Genomic DNA, 19900 nt, shown 5'->3' with positions numbered 1-19900 from the left:
ATTGAAAAAAAAAAGAAATATACCCAAAAAAATCCAATAAAAATGTCAAAAATAAAAAAAAAGAAATAAAAGAACTTAGGAAATGCAAAAGATTGGGGTGTCATTCCACAGTCATGATGTGTTTCTTCTGTGATAGCTTACAGATTAACTCACTTCTCTAAGACTGTTTTCTTATTTGAAAGTAAGTAATGGCATCATCTGTTGACTGGTTGGTAAGAACAAAAGCTTTGCCTAACTTGAATAATAGGTCCCTCCAGAGCATGTGCTTAACATTCTAAGCACAGAGATATTTGCTGAGGGGAGTAAAAACAATATCCAAACATAAAAAAGCGATTTAAAAAAATTCTGCATGCTGGTATTAAAGGCATGTTGCAACTTTAACCAGCCTTGTAGGTATTTCTAATAAACAAATTAAGAAACAAAAGCCCTATTACTCTTCTAGCAGTTGCATCCAACAAAGAGAGAGCTGTGAGGTAGTGTGTGCTGCTTCTTTCCCCAGATACCGCTGGGCCTCAGGCCTGCATCCGGTGAGCTGGACCTAAGAGCAGCCTAGTTGAAACTCCTACTGCCATGGCAGGATTCTGCAGGAATATTTTCCTTTGACAACAAGGAATCTGTGTTGAGGAGACCTCTTGGTGGGTCCTCAAGGACTCTACAGTTCCTATTCTACAGGGAGAAGCCCTGCCAGGTCTTTGAGTAAGGCCAGCCAGTTGTTTGGGGAAATCTCTGGTCTTGTGGCAGAGATGAAGGACTGGGTGAAAGAATGGCAGCTCCACTGAGACCAAAGGCAACCCCTTCTAGGCCTATGACCTCCTAATTGATCTTTTCACCTGATGCTTTATTCACATTTTCTTAGTATCATACAACTATGATCTTGAAGAACAGCTTGTCTCTTGTTTTCTCAATCAGGTCTTTGTCGTCACAGACTTTTTTAACTTACTCCAGCACCTGGGACTTATTCATACCTTCTGTATGGAGTAGGACCCTTGGTGGGCCTGTCATATCTAAAATACAAGCTCTGGTAATCCAAAAATTGGACCCCAGTATATCTCAGGCCAGGAAAGATGTCATCCATCATTAGTGAAAAAGCAAGGGGAAAAAATTACATAGGAAAAATATGTGCCTTAATCAAAATAAAAGACCCTCAACTTCTAAGGACTCCACAATCTCCACCCCTCTGTTTTGAGCTTTGCATAGTGATATTGTACAAATGGAGATGGTAGTAAAAGGCATTTCTCTGCCCACAAATGCCATACATGAGCTTCACTCTGACATTAGTGAGGTTAGGTGGCATTATAGCACACATTCAGGTGGCATTACAACTCCTCTGATAAGAACACAGAATCCATATTTGACAATGCCATATGGACTCCCTCATGAACTTCTGGATCCATTAAAATTGAGGTTTAACCTGACCTTAGGCCTTTCCAGTCCATGCCCATCCTCCGATTTTTATGTGTGATATGAGTAAAAGATCACAGTGCAGTCCCCAATATCCTTAAAATAGGACTTGGAAATTCAGGAAGAATGGTATTGGAGAAGTGATGGCTATGTCGTTACAATGTAGTAACACAAGGTCCAGGTTGACGTTTGCTCACTGATGTCCAATTTAATTGTCTTGTTGTGTTTCAAAAAGTGAGGATGTCCAACTTAGTATATAAAAGGCACAGAAATTTATAATTTTATATATGCCCTGTAGTTGATCCCTATATTCCCAAGAAAAGGGAGTTTTATTACAAAAAAATAGGATTATAGACCATTGATTTTGTGGAATACATGGATGTGTAAATGAAACAATGTCAAGGTGTGAAGGACTGCACAGTAAGCAAATATTTCCAGGTTTTACACAATCAAAGTATAGAAGAAAGATATTGGCATCCAGAAGAAGGGAAAACCTTGGGAATAGAAATGTATATCACATCCATTGTCTAAGGTGGTAGATTTATTTTTAAGAAAAATCTCCCTCGTCCATGGTCCCTAGAGATTTGGGTGCTAAGAAAAATCTCTTATCCAATTCAGGGTTGTAAGCCATTCTCAATGCCATCAAAAGCATTGATGACTTCTAGTGAAGCAGAGAGAAATATCTAGCTTCGGAATTGAGGTTGCCAAACGATATTTCCGGTGACACATTAGAGACTGCAGGAAAGGGCCCCCACAGAAATTGATCAATTTGGGGAGAGCTAGTTAGCAGGTAGGCCATAGAACTTCCCAGTGACATCATCAGTAAGCCCTTCATTGGACAATCTATTGTATCTAAGAGATCCCTAGAATCTTCTGTGATTGTGTTGTGGTGACACCAACTGCCTTTGGGAAATTCCTTCAGTTCCCTTTGGGTTCACAAACAGGCATGTTTTGCCAGCTGCTCAGGCTATTTTGGAAGGAGAGTGGAGATCAAGGAGAGACCACACCAAGGCAGAAGGAAGCTGACCTCCTGTCTACTAAAACAGGAAGGATGAAATCATTCTGGGGAAGGCTTGGTGAGTCCTGGGCAGAGTTGGGGAACTTCCTTGATGAGGTAGGTTTGAGATGTGCCTTCTAAGAATAGGCCTTACAGCATGAGCCTTGGGATTTCTCAAAGGCAAAACAAGAGTCAGGAGTTCCTGATTATTAATTTGAGAGAAAGTCAGAAATTGGTAAGCCTTCAGTTTCTTTTCTAGAAGCTTTTTAATTGTTTGTGTCAATGAATGGCAGAGGAAGGCACTGTGAGATTAACAATGTGACCATCCATGGTTGGGAATTGAATCCCTTCGTCCTCTAGATTATTGTAGGCTACATAAGTCTCTGATAACAAGAACAAGGAAAGATGCACCCCTAGTCATGAGTTTAGGTCTTAGACACTTTGGGCTGGAACACATATGATTAGAGCTTGATGGTGCTAAACATTATGAACTCCAGGATTTATCTGCACCACATCTGATATGAGATAACAATGTCCCACATGTTTATGTCTGAGTCAGGTTATACGTTTCAGGGCGAGGGGTTCTATAATAGTGAACTTGGCACATGTATGGCATTAGAGTTTGGAAAGAGGGACATAGCTTAAGAATCCAGCTCGAGGGCTGGAGAGATGGCTCAGTGGTTAAGAGCACCGACTGCTCTTCCAGAGGTCCTGAATTCAAATCCCAGCAACCACATGGTGGCTCACAACCATCTGTAAAGGGATCCGATGCCTTCTTCTGGTGTGTCTGAAGACAGCAACAGTGTACTCATATACAAAATAAATAAATAAATCTTTAAAAAAAAAAGAATCCAGCTTAAAGAAAGCTTTTCTGCTGTTTCAGGCATTCACCCAGTCTCTACCATTTCCTCTTCCTCAACCTCCTTTTGGGATTCAGAATGCTCTTTACCTCCCATGGGCCATCAAATATGCAAATTCACTTGGGTTTATCTATCTACAGGTTTTGGTAGGAAGGCATCATCCCCAAATGTCATCAGTAAGCAAGAGAAGCGTCTAAAGGAACTGTAGGAACTCAAATTTGAAATCCAGAAGTGTAAATTCGAGAGGCATGCACTTTATCAAATCCTGGACCTTTATATCTATGATGATTGGGACTACAGGTAGTCATTATGCCCAGTAACCTGTCCACTGTATTGTGCTCTCTCTCTGCTAACCCAAGATTTCTTCATATCACGAGAGAGTTTCACCTCTCATCCTGGATTTTGAGGAGCCTTGGCAGGCATTGGCTTGTGAGATAAGCTAGGTGCTGTGTGTTTAGGGTCAACCTCCTTTTTACTTGACCCTGAGCTCCTTGGATTAGCATAAGTTCTGTCAATAGCTGGAAGGACCTGGTTAGACTTGATGCATCTAAGTGAGGGAATGAATTTCCTGCATGCCATCACTCATTTACTCTGATTTTGTTCACTATACACTGATTCTATGGCATCTCCATGGAAGTAGTTGGCATTCTAATTGTGTTTGTATATGGGTTGGTATGTATTTATATGAACGTATTTCTGGGTGTTTTGCTCAGGACCTGGAGACTGGGACCTTTGATGGGATCTGAGGATCTGTCTGATGGACAGTTTGCAGGTCATGATAGCGTGGAAGCCCACATGGACCAACAGAACTCTTTGCACCTTCTATTTACTTTGGTGGTAGATAGGACTCTCCTGAGGGAAGGAGGGGTTACAAATCCTCTTCCCTGTCTAAGTAGTTATGCCCTCTGGGAATTCATGTAACAATAGGAAGCAAGGTTTGAGAATCCCTGCTTTCTTTTTTTTTTTTCTTTTTTAAAAAAATTTATTAGATATATTTCTTTACTTACATTTCAAATGTTATTCCCCTTTCTGGTTTCCTGTCCATAAGCTCCCATTCCCTTCCCTCCCCCTTCCCCATATGGGTATTCCCCTTATAAATCCCCCTTATTTCCCCCTCCCCATATTCCCCTGCACTGGAGGTCCAACCTTGGCAGGACCAAGGGCTTCCCCTTCTACTGGTGCCCCAACAAGTCTATTCTCTGCTACATATGCAGTTGGAGCCCTGGTTCAGTCCATGTATAGTCTTTCGGTAGTGGTTTAGTGAGGGCTTTTCTAATTACTAATTTGCATAGGTCCCAATCATAGTGGAGCCTAAAAAGTGCTTTAATCCTGGTATGCTCCTCAGGTACTAACTCAGGCACCTCGCAATCACTCCATCTATGGCTCAGTCAGGAACAGAGCCTTCAGTGTATCAGTTCTTCCTGGTCTGGGTTTCTTCAGTTCATTCTTCTCCGACTGGACATCGGGACAGAGGTTTCATGTTAAAAAAGAGGAACTCGGCCACTCCTGTCCCAGCCACCGTTAGTCTCTGTCACAGCCGGACCTCGCTCCTCAATTTGGCAAAAATGCCTAGAGACTGAGAGATGCATGGAGTCCCTGATTGCTGTTTTCCAGAAGTACACTGGGAAGGACGGAAATAGCTGTCAATTCTACAAAACTGAGTTCCTTTCCTTCATGAACACGGAGCTGGCCGCCTTCACGAAGAACCAGAAGGACCCCGGTGTCCTTGACCGCATGATGAAGAAGCTGGACCTCAACAACGATGGGCAGCTAGATTTCCAAGAGTTTCTCAACCTTATTGGCGGCTTAGCTATAGCATGCCATGAGTCCTTCCTCCAGACTTCCCAGAAGCGTATCTAACCCTCTCCATTCCCTTCCAGCCACCAAGCCATCACCTCCTCCACTCCTTCCCCCATCCATACCTGCACTGAGCCCACCACACCTACGACACATGCAGCCCACGCCTAACAGGGAAAATAAAACAATGTCATTTTTTTGAATGTAAAAAAAAAAAAAGAAAAGAAAAAGAGGAACTCAAAAATTGCTGATCACTTTTAGGGTGGGTCTTCCCAGTTCAAATTATCTGATCAAGACAATGTCCCTTGTGTGCTCATCGTCTTATCTTCTTTTTTTTTTTTTTTTTTTTTTTTTTTTTTTTTTTTATTAACTTGAGTATTTCTTATATACATTTCAAGTGTTATTCCCTTTCCCGGTTTCCGGGCAAAATCCCCCTCCCCCCTCCCCTTCCTTATGGGTGTTCCCCTCCCAACCCTCCCCCCATTGCCGCCCTCCCCCCATAGTCTAGTTCACTGGGGGTTCAGTCTTAGCAGGACCCAGGGCTTCCCCTTCCACTGGTGCTCTTACTAGGATATTCATTGCTACCTATGGGGTCAGAGTCCAGGGTCAGTCCATATATAGTCTTTAGGTAGTGGCTTAGTCCCTGGAAGCTCTGGTTGCTTGACATTGTTGTACTTTTGGGGTCTCGAGCCCCTTCAAGCTCTTCCAGTTCTTTCTCTGATTCCTTCAACGGGGGACCTATTCTCAGTTCAGTGGTTTGCTGCTGGCATTCGCCTCTGTATTTGCTGTATTCTGGCTGTGTCTCTCAGGAGCGATCTACATCCGGCTCCTGTCGGTCTGCACTTCTTTGCTTCATCCATCTTGTCCAATTGGGTGGCTGTATATGTATGGGCCACCTGTGGGGCAGGCTCTGAATGGGTGTTCCTTCAGTCTCTGTTTTAATCTTTGCCTCTCCCTTCCCAGCCAAGGGTATTCTTTTTCCTCATTTAAAGAAGGAGTGAAGCATTCACATTTTGATCATCTGTCTTGAGTTTCGTTTGTTCTAGGGATCTAGGGTAATTCAAGCATTTGGGCTAATAGCCACTTATCAATGAGTGCATACCATGTATGTCTTTCTGTGATTGGGTTAGCTCACTCAGGATGATATTTTCCAGTTCCAACCATTTGCCTACGAATTTCATAGACTCGTTGTTTTTGATAGCTGAGTAATATTCCATTGTGTAGATGTACCACATTTTCTGTATCCATTCCTCTGTTGAAGGGCATCTCGGTTCTTTCCATTTTCTGGCTATTATAAATAAGGCTGCGATGAACATAGTGGAGCACGTGTCTCTTTTATATGTTGAGGCATCTTTTGGGTATATGCCCAAGAGAGGTATAGCTGGATCCTCAGGCAGTTCAATGTCCAATTTTCTGAGGAACCTCCAGACTGATTTCCAGAATGGTTGTACCAGTATGCAATCCCACCAACAATGGAGGAGTGTTCCTCTTTCTCCACATCCTCGCCAGCATCTGCTGTCACCTGAGTTTTTGATCTTAGCCATTCTCACTGGTGTGAGGTGAAATCTCAGGGTTGTTTTGATTTGCATTTCCCTTATGACTAAAGATGTTGAACATTTCTTTAGGTGTTTCTCAGCCGTTCGGCATTCCTCAGCTGTGAATTCTTTGTTTAGCTCTGAACCCCATTTTTTAATAGGGTTATTTGTTTCCCTGCGGTCTAACTTCTTGAGTTCTTTGTATATTTTGGATATAAGGCCTCTATCTGTTGTAGGATTGGTAAAGATCTTTTCCCAATCTGTTGGTTGCCGTTTTGTCCTAACCACCGTGTCCTTTGCCTTACAGAAGCTTTGCAGTTTTATGAGATCCCATTTGTCGATTCTTGATCTTAGAGCATAAGCCATTGGTGTTTTGTTCAGGAAATTTTTTCCAGTGCCCATGTGTTCCAGTTGCTTCCCTAGTTTTTCTTCTATTAGTTTGAGTGTGTCTGGTTTGATGTGGAGGTCCTTGATCCACTTGGACTTAAGCTTTGTACAGGGTGATAAGCATGGATCGATCTGCATTCTTCTACATGTTGCCCTCCAGTTGAACCAGCACCATTTGCTGAAAATGCTATCTTTTTTCCATTGGATGGTTTTGGCTCCTTTGTCAAAAATCAAGTGACCATAGGTGTGTGGGTTCATTTCTAGGTCTTCAATTCTATTCCATTGGTCTATCTGTCTGTCTCTGTACCAATACCATTCAGTTTTTATCACTATTGCTCTGTAATACTGCTTGAGTTCAGGGATAGTGATTCCCCCTGAAGTCCTTTTATTGTTGAGGATAGCTTTAGCTATCCTGGGTTTTTTGTTATTCCAGATGAATTTGCAAATTGTTCTGTCTAACTCTTTGAAGAATTGGATTGGTATTTTGATGGGGATTGCATTGAATCTGTAGATTGCTTTTGGTAAAATGGCCATTTTTACTATATTAATCCTGCCAATCCATGAGCATGGGAGATCTTTCCATCTTCTGAGGTCTTCTTCAATTTCTTTCCTCAGTGTCTTGAAGTTCTTATTGTACAGATCTTTTACTTGCTTGGTTAAAGTCACACCGAGGTACTTTATATTATTTGGGTCTATTATGAAGGGTGTCGTTTCCCTAATTTCTTTCTCGGCTTGTTTCTCTTTTGTATAGAGGAAGGCAACTGATTTATTTGAGTTAATTTTATACCCAGCCACTTTGCTGAAGTTGTTTATCAGCTTTAGTAGTTCTCTGGTGGAACTTTTGCGATCACTTAAATATACTATCATGTCATCTGCAAATAGTGTTATTTTGACTTCTTCTTTTCCGATCTGTATCCCCTTGATCTCCTTTTGTTGTCTGATTGCTCTGGCTAGAACTTCAAGAACTATATTGAATAAGTAGGGAGAGAGTGGGCAGCCTTGTCTAGTCCCTGATTTTAGTGGGATTGCTTCAAGTTTCTCTCCATTTAGTTTAATGTTAGCAACTGGTTTGCTGTATATGGCTTTTACTATGTTTAGGTATGGGCCTTGAATTCCTATTCTTTCCAGGACTTTTATCATGAAGGAGTGTTGAATTTTGTCAAATGCTTTCTCAGCATCTAATGAAATGATCATGTGGTTTTGTTCTTTCAGTTTGTTTATATGATGGATCACGTTGATGGTTTTCCGTATATTAAACCATCCCTGCATGCCTGGGATGAAGCCTACTTGATCATGGTGGATGATTGTTTTGATGTGCTCTTGGATTCGGTTTGCCAGAATTTTATTGAGTATTTTTGCGTCGATATTCATAAGGGAAATTGGTCTGAAGTTCTCTTTCTTTGTTGTGTCTTTGTGTGGTTTAGGTATAAGAGTAATTGTGGCTTCGTAGAAGGAATTCGGTAGTGCTCCATCTGTTTCAATTTTGTGGAATAGTTTGGATAATATTGGTATGAGGTCTTCTATGAAGGTTTGATAGAATTCTGCACTAAACCCGTCTGGACCTGGGCTCTTTTTGGTTGGAAGACCTTTAATGACTGCTTCTATTTCCTTAGGAGTTATGGGGTTGTTTAACTGGTTTATCTGTTCCTGATTTAACTTCGATACCTGGTATCTGTCTAGGAAATTGTCCATTTCCTGAAGATTACCAAATTTTGTTGAATATAGGTTTTTATAGTAAGATCTGATGATTTTTTGAATTTCCTCTGAATCTGTAGTTATGTCTCCCTTTTCATTTCTAATTTTGTTAATTTGGACGCACTCTCTGTGTCCTCTCGTTAGTCTGGCTAAGGGTTTATCTATCTTGTTGATTTTCTCAAAGAACCAACTTTTGGTTCTGTTGATTCTTTCTATGGTCCTTTTTGTTTCTACTTGGTTGATTTCAGCTCTGAGTTTGATTATTTCCTGCCTTCTACTCCTCCTGGGTGTATTTGCTTCTTTTTGTTCTAGAGCTTTTAGGTGTGCTGTCAAGCTGCTGACATATGCTCTTTCCTGTTTCTTTCTGCAGGCACTCAGCGCTATGAGTTTTCCTCTTAGCACAGCTTTCATTGTGTCCATAAGTTTGGGTATGTTGTATCTTCATTTTCATTAAATTCTAAAAAGTTTTTAATTTCTTTCTTTATTTCTTCCTTGACCAGGTTATCATTGAGTAGAGCATTGTTCAATTTCCACGTATATGTGGGCATTCTTCCCTTATTGTTATTGAAGACCAGTTTTAGGCCGTGGTGGTCCGATAGCACGCATGGGATTATTTCTATCTTTCTGTACCTGTTGAGGCCCGTTTTTTGACCAATTATATGGTCAATTTTGGAGAAAGTACCATGAGGAGCTGAGAAGAAGGTATATCCTTTTGCTTTAGGATAGAATGTTCTATAAATATCCGTTAAGTCCATTTGGCTCATGACTTCTCTTAGTCTGTCGACATCACTGTTTAATTTCTGTTTCCATGATCTGTCCATTGATTAGAGTGGGGTGTTGAAGTCTCCCACTATTATTGTGTGAGGTGCAATGTGTGTTTTGAGGTTTAGTAAGGTTTCTTTTACGTATGTAGGTGCCCTTGTATTTGGGGCATAGATATTTAGGATTGAGAGTTCATCTTGGTGGATTTTTCCTTTGATGAATATGAAGTGTCCTTCCTTATCTTTTTTGATGACTTTTAGTTGGAAATTGATTTTATTTGATATTAGAATGGCTACTCCAGCTTGCTTCTTCTGACCATTTGCTTGGAAAGTTGTTTTCCAGCCTTTCACTCTGAGGTAGTGTCTGTCTTTGTCTCTGAGGTGTGTTTCCTGTAGGCAGCAGAATGCAGGGTCCTCATTGCGTATCCAGTTTGTTAATCTATGTCTTTTTATTGGGGAGTTGAGGCCATTGATATTGAGAGATATTAAGGAATAGTGATTATTGCTTCCCTTTATATTCATATTTGGATGTGAGGTTATGTTTGTGTGCTTTCATTCTCTTTGTTTTGTTGCCAAGACGATTAGTTTCTTGCTTCTTCTAGGGTATAGCTTGCCTCCTTATGTTGGGCTTTACCATTTATTATCCTTTGTAGTGCTGGATTTGTAGAAAGATATTGTGTAAATTTGGTTTTGTCATGGAATATCTTGGTTTCTCCATCAATGTTAATTGAGAGTTTTGCTGGATACAGTAACCTGGGCTGGCATTTGTGTTCTCTTAGGGTCTGTATGACATCAGTCCAGGATCTTCTGGCCTTCATAGTTTCTGGCGAGAAGTCTGGTGTGATTCTGATAGGTCTCCCTTTATATGTTACTTGACCTTTTTCCCTTACTGCTTTTAATATTCTTTCTTTATTTTGTGCGTTTGGTGTTTTGACAATTATGTGACGGGAGGTGTTTCTTTTCTGGTCCAATCTATTTGGAGTTCTGTAGGCTTCTTGTATGTCTATGGGTATCTCTTTTTTTAGGTTAGGGAAGTTTTCTTCTATGACTTTGTTGAAGATATTTACTGGTCCTTTGAGCTGGGAGTCTTCACTCTCTTCTATACCTATTATCCTTAGGTTTGATCTTCTCATTGAGTCCTGGATTTCCTGTATGTTTTGGACCAGTAGCTTTTTCCGCTTTACATTATCTTTGACAGTTGAGTCAATGATTTCTATGGAATCTTCTGCTCCTGAGATTCTCTCTTCCATCTCTTGAATTCTGTTGGTGAGGCTTGTATCTACAGCTCCTTGTCTCTTCTTTTGGTTTTCTATATCCAGGGTTGTTTCCATGTGTTCTTTCTTGATTGCTTCTATTTCCATTTTTAATTCCTTCAACTGTTTGATTGTGTTTTCCTGGAATTCTTTCAGGGATTTTTGCGATTCCTCTCTGTAGGCTTTTACTTGTTTATTAATGTTTTCCTGTGCTTCCCTAAGTGTGTTCATGTCTTTCTTGAAGTCCTCCAGCATCATGATCAAATATGATTTTGTAACTAGATCTTGCTTTTCTGGTGTGTTTGGATATTCCATGTTTGTTTTGGTGGGAGAATTGGGCTCCGATGATGGCATGTAGTCTTGGTTTCTGTTGCTTGGGTTCCTGCGCTTGCCTCTCGCCATCAGATTATCTCTAGTGTTACTTTGTTCTGCTATTTCTGACAGTGGCTAGACTGTCCCATAAGCCTGTGTGACAGGAGTGCTGTAGACCTGTTTTCCTCTCTTTCAGTCAGTTATGGGGACAGAGTGTTCTGCTTTCTGGCGTGTAGTTTTTCCTCTCTACAGGTCTTCAGCTGTTCCTGTGGGCCTGTGTCTTGAGTTCACCAGGCAGCTTTCTTGCAGCAGAAAATTTGGTCTTACCTGTGGTCCCGAGGCTCAGGTTCGCTCGTGGGGTGCTGCCCACGGGCTCTCTGCAGCGGCAGCAACCAGGAAGACCTGTGCCGCCCCTTCCGGGAACTTCAGTGCACCAGGGTTCCAGATGGTCTTTGGCTTTTTCCTCTGGCGTCCGAGATGTGTGTGCAGGGAGCAGTCACTTCTGGTTTCCCAGGCTTGTCTGCCTCTCTGAAGGTTTAGCTCTCCCTCCCACGGGATTTGGGTGCAGAGAACTGTTTATCCGGTCTGTTTCTTTCAGGTTCCGGCGGTGTCTCAGGCACAGGGGTCCTGCCGCTCCTGGGCCCTTCCCCACGGGAGCCCAGAGGCCTTATGCAGTTTCCTCTTGGGCCAGGGATGTGGGCAGGGGTGAGCAGAGTTGGTGGTCTCTTCCGCTCTGCAGCCTCAGGAGTGCCCACCTGACCAGGCGGTTGGGTCTCTCTCTCACCGGGTCTGTGAGCAGAGAGCTGCTGCGGGCCGGGAACCGCGGGTGAATCCCTGCTTTCAAAACAAAAGAAATGTCATCATAACTATCTGTTGGACCCAAGGCTGTGGCACAGACTGGAGGAAACTTCTTACAGAATTAGTCAATGCCTTCATGCTTACCTGGCCAACTCTTGACAGTCAGCTCCTTGGACCTGGTAACCTGGCTCTGTTGTCCTGTGCTCAGGATAATAAGTTTAATCAGCACAAATAGGACACAGTTCAAAGGAGCAAGTATGTGCCATAAATTGGCTTTAAGTAATCAAGTCAATAGTCTGATTTCAGGTAATCTTTTTTTGACTGATTTGAACTTCATTTATTTTTTGACTTTACTTTTTTTTTTTTTTTAGCTATCAGGGACCGTTTATTGTGACCTAGAAATGGTGATTGTGGTAATAAATTCTGGACATTTGTTATTCCTAAACAGGCATTTCACAGGCTCTACCCACTCTAGTACAGAGGGGTCTTTGCAGAACCATATCTCCACAGCCTTTTAAAGAGTCCTTTTTTCAAAATAAATGTTTGCTGATTTGCGTAGAAATATTTCCTTGAAAGAATTGATGTTGTCTCACTGTTGTGGTTTTGCTCTGGTCTTTGTGTTTGCCACATTCTTCCCTCCCCACTCTTAAATTTGAATTTTTAATGGATATTTCTTATTTACATTTCACCTAATTCTGAAATCATGAATTCACACAGTTATTTGTTCCTTGGGCCATGCCCTAAGACAGGCCGGATCTCGAATTGCTAATACTTCAATCCAAACATGAGATGAGAATGATGGCTATGCAAATGGTGACCAACTCAATAAGTTATGCCATGGAGAGGTACAAGGAGCTCATACAAGTGAATAGTTCCTACCAGTGAGTCCCTGACAGAGATGAGAACCCAGCACTAGGCAGGGAATGCTTCTATCCTGTATGACTTTGAACAAAAGTCAGGGCTCTGGTTCTGTAGTGTCTGACTTTTAACAGGAAAGCCTGCCTCCTGGCACAGGGTCTTGGATTTGTAACTTTAGGACTCAGTGGTCCTACCTGTGAAGAGTTTAGAAGACCCTCCAATTGTTATTTTCCCCATTATCGATTGCTCCTCTACATAGAAAAGATTTGCACCATGATGGGAATATCAATCAACTCTCAACTTCTAGGACACTGACAGGTTCTCTGTGATCCATGAGATACACATGCAAAGATTGTATAGCTATTGGGTCTTCTATCATCCATCAGAGGGGATTTGCCCTCTACTTGCAGATGGTTTTAGCATACTATGGACATATGAGCACCCATATGGTCCAATTCTTCTACCTTGATGTAACATCTTAGTGTCAGGATTTTCAGAAGTACTTTGATTCACAGGGAATGTGGCCTCTGGATTTGGCCTCCTCTAATTGGTGCTAACTTGTATACTGTGGCTATAGCCTGTTGGTGTCTGGAGATGAGGGCCCTTGAAGGGATGATTGTACTTGCAGGAGTGACAGGCAAATAGAAGCTTCCTGGGATTTGACATTTATTGTTTGTGGTTCAGCAACACGCACTGCCAGCTCCTGCGTGAATGGATTCAATTGAAGAACAATATAAGGATTTTGCTGAATGAGAACAGACAACTGCTGGTGGAGCAGACTAAACTGCCAGCATCCTATGAGAAAGCAAAGAGGTTCTGTGAGGAGGCCAGCAATTACATCTGTGTCCCCAGAGCCAAGCAACAGCAGGTAATGTTAGGCCTCAGGGACAGGTTGTCCTCATGTCTTATCATGAATTTAGACCAACCAATGTAACTGTCCATTACTGTTACATGTACTGACCTATGTCCCATCCAAGTGTTCATTTATGTGATCATTTACAAGGCTTTCTGTGGAGATAGCCCTTTTTCAAGAAACTGCATGTTTGGAAAGCAAATGGTCCTGCTCTTTGAGAATCTGCAGTTTATTAAGGGAGATAGGTTGATCACACATCACAGCACTACATGCCATTATGTGTGGAGAGTGCTATGTGGGAGCCACTCTTTAGACTTGCACAGGGCTTTGATGGATGAAGCAAAATCCTGGAGCTCATTTTCTTTACAGGGATCCTGTGAGATTCCAGGAAGGTAGTAGTTTGCGAGGAGGAGAGCCTGGTGGAAATGCTAAAGAAATGGTTCTCATTGTCTTCTTTTGGTGGATTTGTTCTTTCTCCCCCATTTTCCCTGTATATCAAGACCATCTCTTCATGCTTCGTAAATCTTAGGTACCAGACAGAGCCTGAGTAGCAGCATGTCAGTCCTGTTTTGTTTGAGGTTTCCTAGAGAGTTCATATCTTGTCCTTATACTCTGAAGCTGGTTGGAAGAGCAGGGATGTGGAAAGGGGTTCTCAAACGGAGAATTGGCATGAGAGATTTGAGACTTCAAGAACAAAGCTATCCATATATACCCCCATTCTCATCAAGAAGAGTGCAATCTAGGCCCTTTTATTCCTCTAGGGAAAAATAGCTGAGTAGAAATTCTTAAAATACCTTCTTTGAGTAGTCTATATTATGTTGTTCCTCAGCATGATGGAAACTTCATTGTTTTCTGCCAACTTATGATTTTTGGTGTGTGTGTGTGTGTGTGTGTGTGTGTGTGTGTGTGTGTGTGTGAGAGAGAGAGAGAGAGAGAGAGAGAGAGAGAGAGAGAGAGAGAAAGAGAGTGTGTGTGAGTGTGTTTCTGTGTGTGTACATTGCTGTGGTGACCTACAATTTGTGGGTATATGGGGACGCCAGATAATGACATCTGATTTTGTCCAGTCATTCTCTAACTTAGACCTAACTTAGTCCTTTTAGCCTAGGTCTTTCAGCAAACCTTCAGCTTCCTGTTTTGTGCTGGCCAGCAGTCTTTGCATCACTTGTCCAGTTCCAGGTAGAGCCCTCTCTCTTATTTGTCAACACATTCTTTAGCCATTCAGCTATTTTAAAAATAAGGATTAGATTTCTTCACTTTACCTGAGTAGAGGTATCCTCCTTGAAGATTCTGGTTTGTCTTATTGGCTTCACCATGATCTTACATGGAATCTTATAGTGCATCCATCTGCTGACATTGTTTTCCTGACTATATCGTTTGCCTGTCATTCTTTCAGGCTAGATTCCCTCTCAGTCTTGTACAGAAAGTTGTAGTTCAGAAAAGTCACTGTAGTTTATTTCATTATTCTCCTTCTGACTGATATTGAGGTTGTTTTAATATCATGTGAACTATAATGTTATGAAAAGTTCCTGAAAACTGACTATGAGTCACTGTCTTCTTCTGATGCTTCCAAGGTCTTCTATGAAGGAAGCAGGTTAGTTTTAGTGAGGGGCCTATGATGAGTCAACATGAAGCTTACTGAAGGCTTTTCTTCAAATCCTCTCTCTGGGGAATTTGGTGTTGTGTTGTTTATGTTATCTGTGCAATGTTTGTAACTCAGGTAGGACCAGCAAGTATCTGCATAGAAAGATTTTCTGAAGTGGATATAAGTACAGGCCAGGGCAGCACAGCCTGCTGGAGTCTAAGAGACTTGTACACATAATAGCTCCCACTAATTCCTCACTGAACCGGAAACCTGCTGGATAAAAACTTAGTTTTCCTTTGTGTGTGTGTATGGGGCAGTGTGTGTGTGTGTGTGTGTGTGTGTGTGTGTGTGTGTGTATTTGTGTGCATGTGTGTCAGTATATGTGTGTGTGTGTATCTGTGAGTGTAAGGGTGCATGTATGCTTGGGTGTGTGAGAGTGTGTGTGTTTATGTGTGTGTATGTGTGCGTGTTTGTGTGTGTGTCTATGTGTGTGTGTGAGAGAGTGTGTGAGGTTGTGTGTGTGTGTTTTTCTGTGGATGTATGTGAGTGTGTGTGTGTTTGTGTGTCTATGTCTGTGTGTGTATGTGTGAGTGTGTGTGTTTGTATGTGTGTGAGAGTGTGCATGTGTATGTGTGTGTATGTGTGTGTGTCTGTGTGTGAATGAGTGTATGAGTGTGTGAGTGAGTGTGTGTGTATGTCTGTGTATTTGTGTGTGTGTGTGTGTCAGTGTATATGTGTGTCTCTGTCTGTGAGAGGGTGCATGTGTGTTTGTGTCGGTGTCTGAAAGTGTGTGTGGGTATGTGTGTGAGTATGTGTGTGTGTTTATGTGTATATATGTATGTGTGTGTGTTTATGTGTTTTTATAAGTGTGTGTTCGTTTGTGTGTGTTTCTATGTGAGTGTGTGTGTGTGTCTGTGTGTCTAGCATTCGCCTCTATAATTGACATGGTTCATCTGTGCCTCCCAGTAGATCGCTATAGCAGGCTCCTGTCTTCATGCACTCCTTAGCTTCATGAATCTTATCTACTTTTGGTTGCAATATATATGTGTATATATGTATATGTGTGCATGAACACACACACACACACACACACACACACACACACACACACACACACACATATATATATATGTGTGTGTGTGTGTGTGTGTATCTCCATCCATTCTATATACCCATGTGGGTCAGTCTCTGAATGATCATTTGTTCAGTGTCTGTTCCAACCTTTTGCTTCCATATCCCCACCTATGAATATATTTGTTCTCCCTTTCAACAAGGAATGAAGCATCCGCATTTCGGTGGTCCTGCCTCTTGAGAGGTGAATGCTAGCAGCAAACATTGAACTGAGACTGGCCTTCCCATTGGAGGAAATAGTGAAAGTACTGGAAGAGCTGAAGGGGTTTGCAACCCCATAAGAACAACAATGCCAACCAACTAGAGCTCCCAGGGACTAAACCATTATCCAAGGACTATACATGGACTGATCCATGGCTCCAGCTGCATATGTAGCAAAGGATGGCCTTGTTGGGCACCAATGGAAGGAGAGGCCTTTGGTCCTGCCAAGGCTGTATCCCCCACTGTAGGTGTATATGGGGGGGCAAATTGGGTGGAGAACACCATTATAGATGAAGGGGAGGGGGATGGGATAGAGGGCTTATGTCCAGGAACCAGGACAGGAAATAACACTTGAAGTGTAAATAAAGATATTCAGTAAATGACAAAAATACTGAAAAAATGAATTTGTGACCAATGGTGCTGGGTTAATTCCTCACAAGTTGATCAGATCTTGAAGAAGCTCAGATTGATAGATTTCTAGGGTAGGAGCGCCCAACATTCCCTGCTCAATAAAAATAGGGCTATGTATTCAGGCCCTTCTCAGCTTAAGAGATACAGGCTGTCCCTTCATAGATCATAGGAGACAGAACAAAACAAAACAAAACAAAACAACCAAAAGTTCAGAGCCTATACACTGGAAAAAGGAGGCTGGGTGTGGTCGTTGTTTGGCCTTGTCTACCTGGATGGTTAATCACAAGAGTTCCACTTTTCTGTATTTGAAATATGGAAATGAGCTGGAGAAATGAATCGGAAGTTAAGCACAGTGGCTGCTCTTTCAGAGGACCTGGTTTGGATCCCTAGTACCCACATGGCAGCTCTCAACACTCCATAACTCTAGTCCCAGGGATCTCATGCCCTCTTCTGATCTTTCTACACATCAGGCACACACATTAGTGCACAGATATACATTTAAGCAAAACAACTGTGGACATAAAAACAAAGAAACAAACAAATACAAGCGAATAAATAAATCTATGGAAACCATTATATCTCAACAGGACATAGGTTTGCTACAAACAATAAGTGAACTTTTTTTTGTCGTCTACTTGAATTTATTTCTACATTCTTAAATAAAAGATGAAAAGGAGGAGGAGGAGGAGAAAGAAGAGGAGGAAGAGGAGGAGTTGGTGGAGGTGATGGTGGTTGTCTTGGTGGCCACAGAAGTTATTCATAAACACTGAACAGGAACTAAGACTCCAAATCGTGGGTACTCCTTGTACCCTCAGCCTCAGATCCCTGACAGACTCCCACCCTCTCGGGGTTCCTTTTCAACAAGACACCCAGATCAGCAGCAGAGGTACCTGGGGTCATCACTCAGATTGTGAACAATGGGATAGAAGGGAAAAGTTCAAAAATGGGAGCTGAGAAGGAGAAGGGATGAAGAAGAGAGATACTAGGCTCTAGAGGACAGAGTTGGGCCACAGGAGGGGAAAGTGAGCCAGTATGGGAGTGCCCCTCCTGACTGTTGTGGCCCATGCCCCCTGGACCCCACAGTACCCCATGGTTTGTTCTTCAGTCCACTCCACTATTCCTGAAGCCTCAGAGGCCCAACTCCAAGTCCTCCAGCTCCTCCTCCAGAACCCTGTGCCATGTCAGCTTCTCCAGCTGTTCTCTGCTGAACTTCCCGGCCTGGAAGTGCTACTGCAGCTCCTCCACCTATCAGATTCTTCCTTAGGTGCTTGATCTTCTTGGCTTTCTCTGTGGTAGCAGCAGAATCGGGTGCATGGAAAGCAGCTAAAGATGTGGCTTGGGGGCCATGGTGAGCACTGGGTGTCTGGGCTGAGTGTCCCACAGACACCTTATCAAGGGTCCTGCTCAAGGCCTCTGCATCTTTCTCCTGTGGCTGGCTCCTCTTCTCCTTCCACTTCAGATTGCATTCGTCTGTCTTGGAGAGGCCTGCTTCACCACTGTGGCGTCAGGGCGTTGCCCTGGGGGAAGTTCTGGTTTATTCTTGAAAAACTTCACATACTTGTTTTCATAGGCTAGGATTCTTGGAGCACGTATCCTTCTTTGACCCTCCGCTGCTTGTGCCTTGTCCGATCCGGTCTCTGTGTTGAGGCAGTGTAGTTGCCGCTGGTCTCGTCAGTTACATAGAGAGTCGCCATCGAACCCAAAACATGAATTTCTAGGGGTAATAAGTGTTATTGTCCTGCTTTTAAGCTCTTGATAAATGGCAGCATTCATTCCTTTTTAAAATTGCTTTTTAGGTGACCTGGGTTGGATCTGGAATTGTGTTGGCTCGTTTTGAGTTCGAGAACTCAAGTAGACTAGGCCTTTTATATGCATCATTGTTGCTGTCTAGTGGATGAGTTAGGTCCATTTTAAACCTAATGCAGGCACCACAGAGTGAGTTTGGAGAGGATATACTTAGAACAACTCCCTGGCCTCTGGGTTAAAAATTCTAGCTGTCTTCTAGATAACCCACTGTCTCTACAGGGAAACCTTGCTCAGGCTACCTTCTTAATTTCCACCACCTTATGTCACTGACATGACGGATGCCTGAAGAACACTTTTCTTCAGCCAGATCTGCTTCTTCCCAGGTGCCCCCTTGTTCTATGTGTAGAAGGCTCATTCATGTTCATCTCCTTCCACAAACCCTGTGTATCCTTCTGAACACAGTTGAGTTCTTCCCAGCATATGGGAATAACACCAGACAATGGAGACTCTAGAGTCAGGAAAACATGTAAGAAGCCAGGACACTCAGATTGCATATGATCCTGATAACCAATGGGGAAGACTGGGTGATTAGACAGATGGCCACTTCTCTATTCAATATTTGAGAGCTCACATGCACTTCATAATTCAGGAAAGACTCTCCATGTATACCTGTAAATATCTCAGCTGATTACTACTAATTGCTGGTTTGCTCTGAGTTAACGTCTAATCCAGGAATACTTCAAGAGGAATATAAGGTTTGACGGCCTTTGCGTATTCAAACCCAGTTGCAGAAATACCAAGGAGGGAGAGTTACAGGAATATTAAATACAGAAGCCCCTAGCATGAATCTCAGGAACAAGGCAGCTGCCTAACCAGAGGAGCAAGCTTGAGCTTTGAAATGAAGGACTTTGCTCCCACCCACTCCTGGCTGGAGATGAGATGGAAGTTAGGAAATTAATCTCAGATCTCTAGCTCCCAGAGCATAACACAGCTTCATGGTTCAGTTCTTTGTTAGCTGTTGTTTTCTTGCATGCTGCTTTTAGGATTATTTCTTTTAATTTTCTTTCCTTCTCTTTTCTCCCTTCCTTCCTTCCTTCCTTCCTTCCTTCCTTTCTTTCTTCCTTCCTTCCTTTCTTTTTTAAGGCAGGGTTTTACTGTGGAGCTGTAGTTTTCCTGGAACTCGATCTTTTCACCAGTATGGCCTTGAACTCACAGGGATCTGCCTGCCTCTGTCCCACAAATGGTAGGATTAAACACAAGGCATGCACCATCACTGCCTGGCTAGAATTATTTCTTTATTTTGTATTTTTGACATCCTGATT

At 42.4% G+C, this 19900-nt stretch overlaps 2 pseudogenes; one reads left to right on the top strand and one right to left on the bottom strand.

Moving 5' to 3' along the window:
- The first annotated feature begins 2347 nt into the window (after positions 1–2347).
- On the top strand, positions 2348–5193 carry LOC148001989 (protein S100-A11 pseudogene; annotated as a pseudogene).
- A 12767-nt stretch (positions 5194–17960) lies between these two features.
- LOC148001988 (partner of Y14 and mago pseudogene) lies at positions 17961–18526 on the bottom strand (annotated as a pseudogene).
- Positions 18527–19900: the final 1374 nt, after the last annotated feature.

Source organism: Rattus norvegicus, chromosome 12, assembly GCF_021556685.1.
Source record: "Rattus norvegicus strain SHRSP/BbbUtx chromosome 12, alternate assembly SHRSP_T2T, whole genome shotgun sequence".
In the NCBI taxonomy this organism is placed as follows: domain Eukaryota; kingdom Metazoa; phylum Chordata; class Mammalia; order Rodentia; family Muridae; genus Rattus; species Rattus norvegicus.
This window is presented reverse-complemented; position numbering and strand designations above follow the sequence as displayed.